At 39.4% G+C, this 13528-nt stretch overlaps 1 protein-coding gene and 1 pseudogene across 1 annotated transcript in view; one reads left to right on the forward strand and one right to left on the reverse strand.

The window, feature by feature from the left end:
* ANXA1 (annexin A1) overlaps positions 1–13528 on the forward strand; it is a 403624-nt gene that overhangs the window by 309665 nt on the left and 80431 nt on the right. The window lies entirely within an intron of this gene.
* LOC102738099 (large ribosomal subunit protein uL15 pseudogene) lies at positions 9648–10391 on the reverse strand (annotated as a pseudogene).

Consider the following 13528-nt stretch of genomic DNA (forward strand, 5'->3'; position numbering starts at 1 on the left):
AGAGCCCGCGCCTGGGCTCCGCCTCTGCAGCCGGCTTCCCCGCTCCGTTACCTGGGAGCTCTGCCACACTCAGGCACCCCCGGTCTTTCTGTGACCCCGAGGGTCCTGAGACCACACTGTCCCGGAGGGTTCCACCCCCCGCTTAGCCACCAGAGTGACGTCCCTCGGCGGAGCAGACTTTTAAAAGTTCCGATTTTGTGCTCCGTGGCTCTATCAGTTGCCAAAAGCGGCCGACGGAGGCCCCTCCCCCGCCGTCTATCCTCCCAATTATCGACTCGGATTCACTTCTCCAGACGTCCTACCTTCCAGAAAGTGGTCGCTTTTCTGATGAGAGAGTTGTTGCTCTTCTTTTCTTCGATCTCCTGTTGAGTTTGTAGGTGTTCAGAATGGTTTGATCCCTACCCAGCTGAATTCCTGAGAGGAGACGAAATCCAGGTCTCCTACTCCTCCGCCATCTTGCTCTGCCAGGTGTATTTCTAATTTGTTGCTTCTACTGGTTACATAATACTCCATGGTGTGAACCCCCCATATTTTACCCACCTGCTGTCTTGGGGATGGACACCTCCATTCTTTGCCACTTTCAGCCTGCACAGATAATACTGATATTGAATATCTTCCTAATGCTAAAATGGCCATCTTTATACATCAGTTTGCTTCCTTTTGAATTATAGCCCTATGCTAAGCAGCAAACTTTCTGGGTCACCTGATAAAATGATTCTTGAGTTTTTCATACAGATTACCAAAACCCTTTTCAAAAGGACAATACCAGTTTATCTGGTTACCATACTACTGTCATTCTTAGACTTCATAGTTTTTAAAATCATTTTTACCTATCAAATGTCTTATAATTTATATTAGATATTAGACTGCAGGAAGCAAATTCCCTTAGCATTTACAACAACAAAAGATACTAAAGATGTTTTAGCAGTTTCATGTTAGATGTAACATTCTTCAAATTCATTTTTTCCTTTCTTCTTTGTACCATATTTATTGGCAATTGGGTTTATTTTTTCCTGGGATCTATGCATTTGTGTTCCTGAATATTCTTTGCCAACAGAAGCATGTGTTTTGATGTGCATTATTTTTCTTCATGCAAATAGACTCGTTCCTCCTCCACACACACCTATATATATTTATTATTTTGATCTTGATTTAAATTTGATGGATCTGCTGATTATTATATAAATGTGATCACGCTGTACTTAGCATTTCTTCTGCCAACTATCTGATGCTAAATACCAATGTTAGCATTTGTGAGGACATTTTTTAAAAGTCCGAACAGCACTGAATACTATAAGCTGGGTGTGTGGGGGTGTGATTAACACATCAAGAGGGTTTTATTTTTGTTTTAATTCGATGAGATATCTGAATATATTTCAGAAATATATAATACTGCCAAGATCCTGAGGTAATCAATAAATATAAAATTATGGCAGATGACAAAAATGACTAGAATACGGAATACCAAATTCAGAACACCATCAGATGAGCACAACACAGTGAAAAATGATTTGGATAAAATGTGTGCAAAACAAAGAGTATTCAGTATAATGCATTACTGTATAAGCATTTATTCCCTCAACAAACTTATCTGATAGAATTTGTATTTTGAATTCAAATAAGAGTAATAATGAAAATTAATAAAACATAAACTTCCACATGCTTGCTACCTCACTAATGATATGAAATAGAATACTTTCTTATAAGAGAATAGTGGGCTCTGAAACACATATTTCAGTGGATAAAATTTGCAAGCACACTGTTTCATCAGCTCTATTGTGTTATTAGCATTTATATTTCTATATTTGACTTTTCAAATTGATCACAGAGATCATTTGATTTCCCTTTGGATAGAGTCAGGCTCTCCCAAAATCATTTACTATGAGCTCAAGTTTTAGATACTCTCCCAAGATAAATAATAGGTTGCCTCATACATGATATAAAAAGCAAAATGTACAGTGATCAAAATATAAGTGCTATTATTTATCCAGATAGTTGTAGTCTTGGATATGATGTTCATGGCTCTACAGTGTGCAACATTGTGTTTCTCATGCAGTATTCATGGCTTGTTCTCAATTTCTCTTTTGCTAGAGAATGGAGTCAGTCTATTCTGCACGGAAGTCCACATTTTCACACTATACTGTACTCTAATATAGACAACACGGTCAGCAAGTTTGTTTGGGCAACTTACTTTTAGGATCATTTGCAGTATGAAGTCATATAAGAAATTTCGCGAGCTGGGGCGCTGGGGTGGCTCAGTTGTTAAGCGTCTGCCTTCGGCTCAGGTCATGATCCCCACATCCTCGGATCGAGCCCCGCATCGGGCTCCCTGCTCAGTGGGGGGCCTGCTTCTGCCTCTCCCCCTCCTCCTGCTTCTGTTCCTGCTCTCGGTGTCTCTCTCTCTGTCAAATAAATACATAAAATCTTTAAAAAGAAAAAAAAAAAGAAATTTCATGAGCTGGAAACAGTAGAAGGTACCAGCTCACTAGAAGAGATCGCTCTGTTCGAAAGATGTGAAAACAGGTGTGATAAGGGAAGCTTGGGAGGAGTTGAACTCTGCCCTGCAACCATGTCCGGGCGTATTTCTCGGGCATGTTGTGATGCCAATTGTGTAGGGAGCGAAGAGTTAAGTCCCAATGCTGTGGAGCCTCAGACTTGAATTCATGCACTGGTTTTGTCCCTTGTGTGACCCTGGTAAAATACTGAAGCATCTCTACATTTCTTCTCTAGAGTGAGGCTAATTACAGCCCCCACACCCCAGATGCCAGTGCAAAGAAGTGGTCAATATCCATATCTTCATCCTCATCCAAGTGGTCATCATCGTCATGAAAACCTGGAAATAAAATATATTGACGTCAACCCTCCTTTTTGCTACTAGATTTTCTAAGATTTAGTAGAAAACACAAATAACATTATTAATTTTGATAGTAGGTCCTCAGAGAGGTGAATCTACAATTTGAGCAGTCTAGAAAGGCTTTTTAATGTGGCATTTCTGAGTGTCAGGTTTTCAATAACTGATCCCATTCTTTGATGTCATGTTAAAATTCCTTGAGAAAAAGATGAAGTCTGATGTACAGAGTTACTTGCTTTGGTTTTCAACAATGAAAAGAAAAAAAAAAGACATCTAGCTGATGTATAGATCATCTCAAAAATGAAGATATCCTGTTTAAAGGATGAATTCGAAACCATTAAAAGGACATTACAAATTAGTATTAACAAAACCTAATATAATCAAACTCATTATGTGCTCATACAAACTCATGGCCTTTGGAGCCAGGTAAGTTCAAGTTCAAGTGTCTTCCGAGTTGTCACCTTGAGCAAGGCCTATAATGTCCTTGAGGCAAAGTTTTCTCTTCAGTAAAACAAGCATAACTATATATACCTTATAATTCTGTATTAGGAGTTAGAGAAAAAATATATATAAAGAGCCTGCAACAGATAAACATTCAAAAGCTACTTGTGATTGTAATTATTATTGCTACACACATCATAGCCATTATTATTATTATTATAGTGTTTATTTTGTAGTGAAATATTTCTAATATTTTCACTTGTCTTATAAGTAACGACTATACATTTTTAAATTATTTTTAATTGTTATAAAAACATAATATTAAATAACGATCTTAAATATTTAAAGTGTACAGCTCAGTAGTGTTAAGTATATTCACATTATTGTGCAATAGATCTCTAGAACTTTTTCTTTTTGCAAAACTGAAACCTAGTTTTGACTGCTAAACATTAATTCTCCTACCCCTACTCCCAGTCCTTGGCAGCCACCTTTCTATTTTGTTTCTTTAACTTCGACCACTTTAGAGAATTCACGTGAGTACAAACATCCAGTACTTGTCATTTTGTGACGGTTTATTTCATGTGGCAGAGTGTCCTCAAGGTTTATCTGTGTCACAGCAAGTGATGGGGTTCCTGTCCTTTGTAGGCTGCATAACATTCTACGGTATGTATAGACCACATGTTGTTTATCCATTCATCTGTCATTAGACATTTGAATTGTTTCTACCCCTTGGATTGTGAATAATGTTGCAATGAACATGCGTGTGGAAATATCTCCTCCAGGGGCGCCTGGATGGCTCAGTGGGTTAAGCATCTGCCTTTGGCTCAGGTCATGATCCCAGGGTCCTGGGATGGAGCCCCGAGCTGGGAGAGCTTCTCCCTTTCCCACTCCCCCTGCTCAGCAAGGAGTCTGCTTCTCCCTCTCCTTCTGCCGCTCCCCCTGATTGTGCTCTCTTTGTCTCTCTCTCTCTAATAAATAAATAAAATCTTAAAAAAAAAATCTCCAGACCCCACTTTTGATTCTTTTGGATCCATACCCAGCAGTGGGATTGTTGGACCCACATGCTAATTCTTTTTTAAATTGTTTGAAGAATCTGCATACTATTTTCCACAGCGATTGAACCATTTTACCCTCCCTTCAGTACATAAAGGTTTCCGTTTCTCCACATCCTCGTCATCCCTTGTTTTCTGTCCTCTTGATAGTGGCTATCCCAATGGGTGAGAGGTTATGCCTATATTTTGAAAGAAACTCTAATGTATAATAATTGTTTTATTGTGATCATATTAATGTGTGGTTATATTTATATCACTTTCCCCTAATTCTAAGTGTTCAAATATAAAGTAAATTGAAGATAGCAATTTTGCCAATAGACACTTTGTCTCATTTCTTTTTCAGGGTTTGAAACAGTATCAACATGTCTATTTTGGAGTTTTATGTTTTGATATACTATTCAGAAATTCAGGCCAAAATTCAAGAATAGGTAAAATGCTTTCAGGTTACAAATATAATTGTTATAATTATTTTTCTTATTAAATTAAAATAATGCTTTTCTTTCAGGTGAAAACTTTGGGCTGGAATCAGTCAGATTTGAAGGCAGTAAAATTTTACCCTGCACAGAAGCTCCCATAAATGAAATATTCAGACATGTCTCTTTTCTCCATTTGATTATTTCACATTGGTCAGCATATGAGTCTCTCCTGAAACAGCAACTGATGGTGGGGTAGGGGCATTAGGAATCTAAGGCATTAGAATATTTTAAGTGCTGGGCACCTGGGGGCTCAGTCGGTTAAACATCTGCCTTCGGCTCAGGTCATGATCCCAGGGTCCTGAGATCGAGCCCCGCACCGGGCTCCCTGCTCGGTGGGAAGCCTGCTTCTCCCTCTCCCACTCCCCCTGCTTGTGTTCCCTCTCTCGCTATGTATCTCTCTGTCAAATAAATAAATAAATAAAATATTTTTTAAAAAGAATCTTAAGTGCTTTAAAATCTGTATTACATTATTTTAATATTATTTTAATCTAATTTCACTTTGTTCTGAAACCCTCTACTGAAATATTTACATAGACTGAAGGCATATTTTGTAAGTATTTTTCATAACTGAACTATGATGCCATTAACCTTCATCTTATATGGACTAAGCAAGGGAAGAGAAAGAGAAATTCCAAACAACAGGTAACCCAGCAATAATATGTATTTGGCTATAAAGTGTCCTACAAACTCACTTAACTTCCTCTTATGAGCAGCTTTAGCCACCTGTTGATGTGGCTTTATATTCAGCAGCTTAGAATTTTGCTGGGCGATAGACGAGGGAAGCCAGTGTGGCCACAAACAGAATAAACAGAGCATCATTTGTAGATATCTTAAAGTTGACTAAAACTTAAGCCAGACTCTGCAGCGTGCAAATGCGTGACAGTAGACGAGGCAGATAGGTTTTATGGAATCGTAATGCAGAGAAACAGAGTTCCGGTAGTTTGACTCTTCTTCCATTTCACACAATTAAAAGTTAAAAAATGAAATTCTTGGGGCTTTTTCTCTTCGCATCTTTAAACAGTGAAGGAGTAGGGATGTCTTTCACTCCAGGAAGCCGCTGTAATCCTGCGCTAATCGGCACAGCAGGTGCATAGTGTCCTCAGTGAGGTGTCCTCCGACCACAGGCTGAGCAGGGTCAAGGTCTGACAGTGAGTCACACAGCCCCTCCTTTGGCATCTGTACCTGCTCTCCATACTCACACACAACATTCTCTGTCCACAGTGATCCCTTTGTTTCAGATCCTCTTTCTGGCTGAAACACATCTTTAACCAGGAATATGTATGTAGAGAGAGAAACCCTGTAATTAATGCATTTCTATATTGAATCACTCTTTAGAATAAATAGTCACTTCTACATTTCAATATTGGTGAAATCAAATTTTACATGCTAGGTTTCCATAAAATAGGAGTGTGTGGCTTTTTTTTTTTTTTATGTAGAATAGAATTTGAACAGCTGATTCCACAGAAGGTATGTGGACAGGAATGTATTGAGATAGGGAAGTGACTATGCATAGGAGGAGGTAATCCTTCCAAAACCTAGATCTACTTTGTGTTTGGCCTTCCCTCTTGTTGTGCTTTTGAGGGTACCCAATGAATCATGTCCATATTATTTGCCAAAGATCAGTACTAGCTCCAGGATGAACATAGATCAGATAAAGATTCAATTATTAGCATTTTAATAATTGGAACTAGTTTGCACAGTTTATCTTAAAGCTAGAGCAAGTAGACTTGCCCATACTTCTCACCCAAATTAGACACACTTGTCCACTCAGTCTCCCCTGGAAGTATAAAACCTGCTCCTCCAAGAATATCCCATTAGTGATTACAGACGAAATATACCTTAAATCTTGTTTAATGGAAAGCAGATGCTCCATGTGGTCCGGGCTCGATGTTTCTAGTGAACTGGTAGAGACTGCATCCTTATGCACCCAGCGGGCTCTATATACAGCTCCCTGTACAGCTTCTCCATCTTCATCCAAGATCTCATCTTAATGATGTTTCCTGCTCCAGCCTGGTAGGGAGGCAGGTGATGTTATTCTGTGCACCTAACCGCATCTTCACCATCTCTGTAACCAGCTAAGTGGCGGAACACAGTGCCTGGACCGTCCCAATGCAAAACTTATTGTCAGTGAGAGTGATGCCTCCATTCGCTAGACCTGGTGATCGTACTGATGAAACTAAGCTTTTTTAAACCCAGTATAAAAAGAGATATGGTCAGTATAAATTTAATGGCATTTATTCTCAGTGAGTACAAGCTCAAGTATCCCAAGGGTTCTAGGATCCCAGGCACTTGTGACTATACTGAATATTAAGTCATGTTCAAACAAACAGAGTTAACACAGGTACTGATAAAGAAATGCTGTTTGCATGGAGGCACTTGTTGAAGCTAAGTAAGTATGTAATTCAAGGCTTGATATTAATGGAGAAATTATTCATGTTTAATCTAAACAGAGGTCACAAACTCAAGCACCCACTGAGCAGTGGAAAATACCAAAAATGAGAGAATTGTACTCATTGAAACACTGGGAAGAGGCCGTCTGTTCTGTCTAACCCAGCCCAGTAAACATAGGGACTGTCCCTATGTTGTCCGCGCTTTCCGTTATGAAACAGAACTTGGAAACGCAGCTTTTCATGTGGAAGCTTCTGATTTTTATATGTTAGCAACAATGAATTACATTTAAAAGATTATGAGAGCAAAACGAAATTTATTGGAGGACTGAGTATGACTTGTAGGTCTCTGGGTGGCATCAGGTGCAAAGAGAAATATTTTTTTCCTCCTAGACAGAGGGGTGACATCTATAACACAAAGAGGCTCATGACTTTGTAAAGTCAAGTGAGTGCCCAGTGTATGGCCTAGGATGTATTAGGAAACATGCTGGCATTCACTGTCATGGATAAGACAAATATGGGGCCTGTTAACAAAAGGTGGAGGAAGAAGAGAGAACTAGATGCACAACAATTTGGGAGCTGTGGGGAACCCTACAATCAGGGCTGCCTTCTGGAAACCTGGCTCCTCTCTGTGATGATGTATGAAGGCCATTTCCTAAATATGTTTGCACCACAGTGAGAGGTGTGGCTCAAAGTCCCATCATTCTGGCTCATTTTGCTTAAAGCAGAGATTGAGGAGATTACTTTTCATTTATACCACAATTTTGGAATATTCTTATGAGAATTTTGTGGAAGTCTTGACATAACATTTTTTTAAAAGATTTTATTTATTTATTTGACAGAGCACAAGCAGGGGGAGCGGCAGACAGAGAGAGAGGGAGAAGCAGACTCCCTGTTGAGTAGAGAGCCCGAAGTGGGGCTTAATCCCAGGACCCTGGGATCATGACCCGAGCTGAAGGCAGATGCTTAACCAACTGAGCCACCCAGGTGCCCCTTGACATAACATTTTTTAAAAATTGAAATAAACATTCAAATATTTTATTCACTAATGACTCAGAAGTCATTTTAGTGAAAATTAAGCATAATTATACTAAATCTTTATAGTAACAAACTTGTCAAATTAAAAGAAAAATATGACTTTTATATCCATAATAATTATATAGTGTATAATTATATATCTCCATAATTACATATATATATATGACACATGTATATAATATGTATATACATACTGTGTGTGTTTATAAACTCTATAACGGATATGCCGAACTTGAACAAGACATTTCATGCAAAACAAAATTATTATGAAGTTGGCAGCAAAGGTAAAAGTGATAAAATGACTTCCTTTTAAAATTTTACTTTTGTCTATTTTGTACAGACCTATTTGGGATAATCCCAACTTATTTAGACCTCAGAGATTTCTACACAAAAACAGGGAATGAAAGTCTTGAGGACAAAATGTTGATATTCGGAACGGGGCTCTGGAAGTGTCTCAGGGAAGAAACTGCACAAAATGAGATATCATCACTCCAGTGGCTCGAGCTAAAGAAATATCCTGGAGCTGGACTTGACTGGACACCCATGTGCAACTTAGCCAGGAAGCCAAAACGTATCAACTCCAAACAGAACCCCATTCTGTTTGCGTTCTTAGATTCTCAGACTGGGTGGAAGATTTCTTGTGTAATTCAGAAAAATTAATGGGGTTCAAATTCATTTGACAAGCAATTTAAAGATCCTACCCCGCTAAACTGTACTATTAGTTCCTGTCCTTGTCTATCATTCTAATGTAGGAAGTGTTTTTTTTAAGTGTGTGGCATAGCCTCAGTTCTAATATAAGAGATCTTGTCTCATGAGAACATTCTAAGAAAATAATGAAGTGTGATGTAATTCAGGGCGTCTGAAGCCCGTGTCTCATGTTGTGGTGTCCCAGGTGTCACTCAGTGCTGTGAGTGGGGAAGAAGGGAAAGATGGGTGGTGGACTGAGCCAGCAGACAGGGGCTCTGTCTACCTTCTTTTTACCACAGCTTCCGATGGAGAGGTGCACTTATATTTGCTTTAAATATAGAATTTAGAATAAGAACAAGGTTCTGGTATTAAATATACTTCTTTTCAGTGGTCTAGGAAATAACAGATGCTCAAAGAGGTTCAGAGAAAGGAGCTAGGCACCTAGAACAGCAAGGAAGATTTAATGGTGATGAGAACTGAGCTGCGCTAGATTTAGAAAGGTAGAGAAAAGGACATGAGGGCAGATTTCTTCAAAATCCACTTTTATAACAGCTCTTATGTTTTCTGTATTAACAATTTAATTTTAGGGCAAATTGGTGTTTTTACCATGTTACCGGTTTCTTCTCGCACCTGCTAAATACACTTGTGTATTGCTTTGCTAGGGCCGCCATAACAAAATACCATAGTCTGGTGACTTCAACAACAGAAATTTATTTTCTCACAGTTCTGGAAGCTGGAAGGTCAAGACCAAGGTATTGGCAGGGTTGGTTTCTCCCAAGGCCTCTCTTCCTGGTTTGTGGATAGCTACCTTCTCACATGGCCTTTTCTCTATGTGCACACATTCCTGGCGTCTCTCCTTTTTCTTTTCTTTTTTTTTTTTTTTTTTTTAGCACTTGTTAGTATTTAATGAACCCCCCCAAATGTGGCTTCAAGCTACTAGAACGCAGGCACCCCCAACACCCTTAATCTTCTCCTCTGCTCTTCTACTGAAGAACTTGGCCTTCACGATGACAGGCTGTTTTGGGAGTTTTCCCTTTCCCAAAACTTTGTAGTAGCCCAATCGCACCACATCAAGGATAGGAGCAGCTCCAGTCTTGTTTTTGGCAGCATTTACCCGTGTCTGCTCACTGACCAAGGTCCACAGTTTATCAAGGTTGACAGTTGGGCAGAAGCTCTGGTTCCTCTTTAAGTGGTAATGTCTCATACCAACTTTTCCATAGTAACCTGGGTGACATGTGTCGAAGTTTCCTGTGGTGATGTATGCCACCAGCAGGCCTCCTGGCTGCTTCCGGGGCTTGCCGATGCGGCCGTGGCCGTGGCTTACGTGGCCCCGAAGTTTCCGGGTCTTCCTCAGTCTGGATGGCATGTCGGCAGCCCAGACGGAAAAGGCTCTCCTTTTTCTTAATAGGACACCAGTCATATTAGATTACAGCCTCCCCCTAAGAGCCTCATTTTAACCTAACTACATCTTTAAGGACCTCATCTCCAAATACAATTTCATTCTGAGACACCGGGGAGTTGGACCTTCAACACATGAATTGCGGGGGGGAGGGGGGAGCAAGGAACACAATTCAGTCCATAACATGTTATGAGGGGAAAAAAAAGATAGCAATTAAAAAAATATATTTTTCAGTGTAGTACCCAGCGCTAAGTACACAGTCCTTTAATTGAATGTGGTAGTGAGGTAAGTCATATAAGGAACATAAAATGGACAGTTTGAAAGGCCATGTATTTCAGATTGAAGGGTTAAGGAGAACTGTATCATAAAGGACTTGGAGTCAGAGCTGAGAGATAAGAGCATATCTGAGGTCTAATACACATGGGGAGGGCAGTGGGTGAGGGGAGGCTCTAGGTAATGACCTCCCCACTAGGACATAGCAATGGGAGCAGAGAAGTTAAAACAATTCAGAGACATTGAGAATTAGTGTCAGGACTGGGTCTTTCTTTCCAGATAATGCTGGATTTATGTATATAAATAAACAAATTGGATTGCTTGTCCTTTCTTGTAAAAGCTTTTGAAATTATTTATATTATCCCCATGACAGCGTGTCAAACTGAAACTATCCTTATATTTTCTCTGTAAAAAAACTGTCAAATCTTCTGTGTACTCAACAGTAATGGGGATGACTAGAACGCTACAGGAATCTGTTTATCTGGTATTTTCTTTAAAGAACTGTATCCTTCTAGCCTCTTGTTTTTGTTGTTTTTTCTAAGCAGTAGAGCAAATATGATTCTATACTTTTATTGTCACACATTGTATTATAAAATGCTAATTTTCACTTTTACTGTGCTCTTAAGGTGTAATTAAAGAGTGTACTATAAGCTTTTTGTATAATTCATAAGTTTACATTTTATGTATTTTTAGAAATGTAGATAAAACAAGGAAAAGGAAGTTTAAAAGCAAAATAGGGATAACTTTTCTTGGTCATTTAATATGTAAAAATGAGTTACTTTTAATTATATGTATTTATCTGGAAGTAATATATTTTATACATTGTAATCTGAAGCAATGCAGTGTACCAAAATATTGTATTGAAATCACTTATATTAACATAAACACTTAAAATAATCATCTGGAAACCACACACAGAATTCTTTATGCCTCTAGAACAGTTGATAGTATATGGATCTATGCATCAGTGATAATCTAAGATGAGTGAAGTCCCAAAAGTCATTACATATGAAGCAAAAAGGTAGAGTTGTAAGAATTAGACATTAGCTACATGTAAGTATCTATAGATAACTTCCTGCCCTTCTTGTAGCTACAACCCCTTGGGGCTCTTTGTCACATTATGAAGATGAAGACCAGTCTAGAAACATTATCCACTGTGTGATGCCAGTGAGCACAGAATGTGTCTGGTCTCAAGTGGTTTTCAAAGAAGAAATCTTACACCAAAATTTAGAAAGGCATTTATATACTTCCATATTGCAATTCTCTAATTTCATCCCAGTTAAGCCTATCATGAAGGTGTAATATCAATCCAGGCAACAGGATAAGAAATCAGAACCACTTCTGAGGGGCAGAAGGGGATTTTACTATCTACATAATTACTAATTGGGCTGTAAAATCTACAGATGCTTCCAAGCCCTCCAGCTAGGTGGATACATGACTTAATGTTTCAGAATCACACAGGACTTCCCCAACAAAATCCAAGATTCATACTTTAAGCAAACAAAACAGCACCTGACTATGTACACTTAAATCAGAAATAGCAAGAGGGAGCTGTTTAGGGAGTACATCACTGGCTTTTTCTCTTAAGATAAGAGTAAAAATGCAGGATGCAGGCAACTGATTCTCCATCATATACATTTTTTACCCGGAGAGAGCCAAAATCAATAAAAATCATAAAACTTTATAGGTCTTCTTCTTACCTTCAAGTTGTTTACTGAGAGTAGTTTACCTCAACCCAATAGGACTATCAGGTCGCCCCACCAGGAAGCTACACACATACGCATCATACCATTGCCATTACCCCCTGGGGACCAAAGCATATGGCATGAATGAATTTTCCAGCTAAGTGAGATGACCAAGCTCCCAAAGGTGTATTTCAATGAATCTCAATATAAGTCTTTCTGGGTTTCTGATTTGAAAAGGCACTTACTACACGAACTTTCATAGTTTCAAGACTTTATAGTTTATTTATTTCTATCAGGTACTCACTGGGCTGGAATCATTTTATGCTCTCTTGGTCATATTTCCCTCCCAGCCCCAGCACCTGGTTTGGGTCATCATTTTAATGCCAATCTCCCCAACTTCCCTGCAAGCTCCACAAAAACAAGTCAGCTTAGCTTCCTGTTGTACCCACAGTGTCCAGCATCGTTGTAGGCATGGGGCAGACAATCAATTAGAGGTTTGCTTGATGGATGGATCTAGCTGGAGGAGCAGGAGAAGTTTTAGCAAAAGGAAACGTCTGAGGGGTGCCTGGGTGGCTCAGTCGTTAAGCGTCTGCCTTCGGCTCAGGTCATGATCCCGGGGTCCTGGGATCGAGCCCCGCATCGGGCTCCCTGCTCTGCGGGAAGCCTGCTTCTCCCTCTCCCACTCCCCCTGCTTGTGTTCCCTCTCTCGCTGTGTCTCTGTCAAATAAATAAATAAAATCTTAAAAAAAAAAAAAGGAAATGTCTGAGATTTTCTAGTTTGGATATTATTTGTGGCTTGTGTGCTCCCAGTTTAACTTCTACTTGGTAACCTACATCTCCTCAGTCTGCATATCTGTTCAGTCTTCTCACACTTGTTTAAGCTATAAGATGCAGGTCTCATCAAATAAGCCCTTTTTGCCTTACATTTTTTTGGCCCCAGACTCCAGCTAGAAATTAGCCGCCGGTCTCTTTCCCTAGAACCAGTGTCAAAGTATATCCTAGGCATTCAGGAAACTCTCCAAGGGTAGCAACTCAAATGTGTTCCAGAAAGTCACTATGTTTCTCCCACTCCAACCTCTTTGTCTTGTCAATGCACATACATGTTGGCAGCTGACCATGTCATTGACTTCACCAGAAACACTGACTTTTCTAGTAGCATCTGTCATTTCTTCTGCCCACTCTGAGACAGACAAGCAGTCACTACTTTCTTCCTATAATGTTTACACCCAAGGATGAGTG

The sequence above is a fragment of the Leptonychotes weddellii genome, chromosome 14 (genome assembly GCF_054177405.1).
Source record: "Leptonychotes weddellii isolate Sample4059 chromosome 14, ASM5417740v2, whole genome shotgun sequence".
In the NCBI taxonomy this organism is placed as follows: domain Eukaryota; kingdom Metazoa; phylum Chordata; class Mammalia; order Carnivora; family Phocidae; genus Leptonychotes; species Leptonychotes weddellii.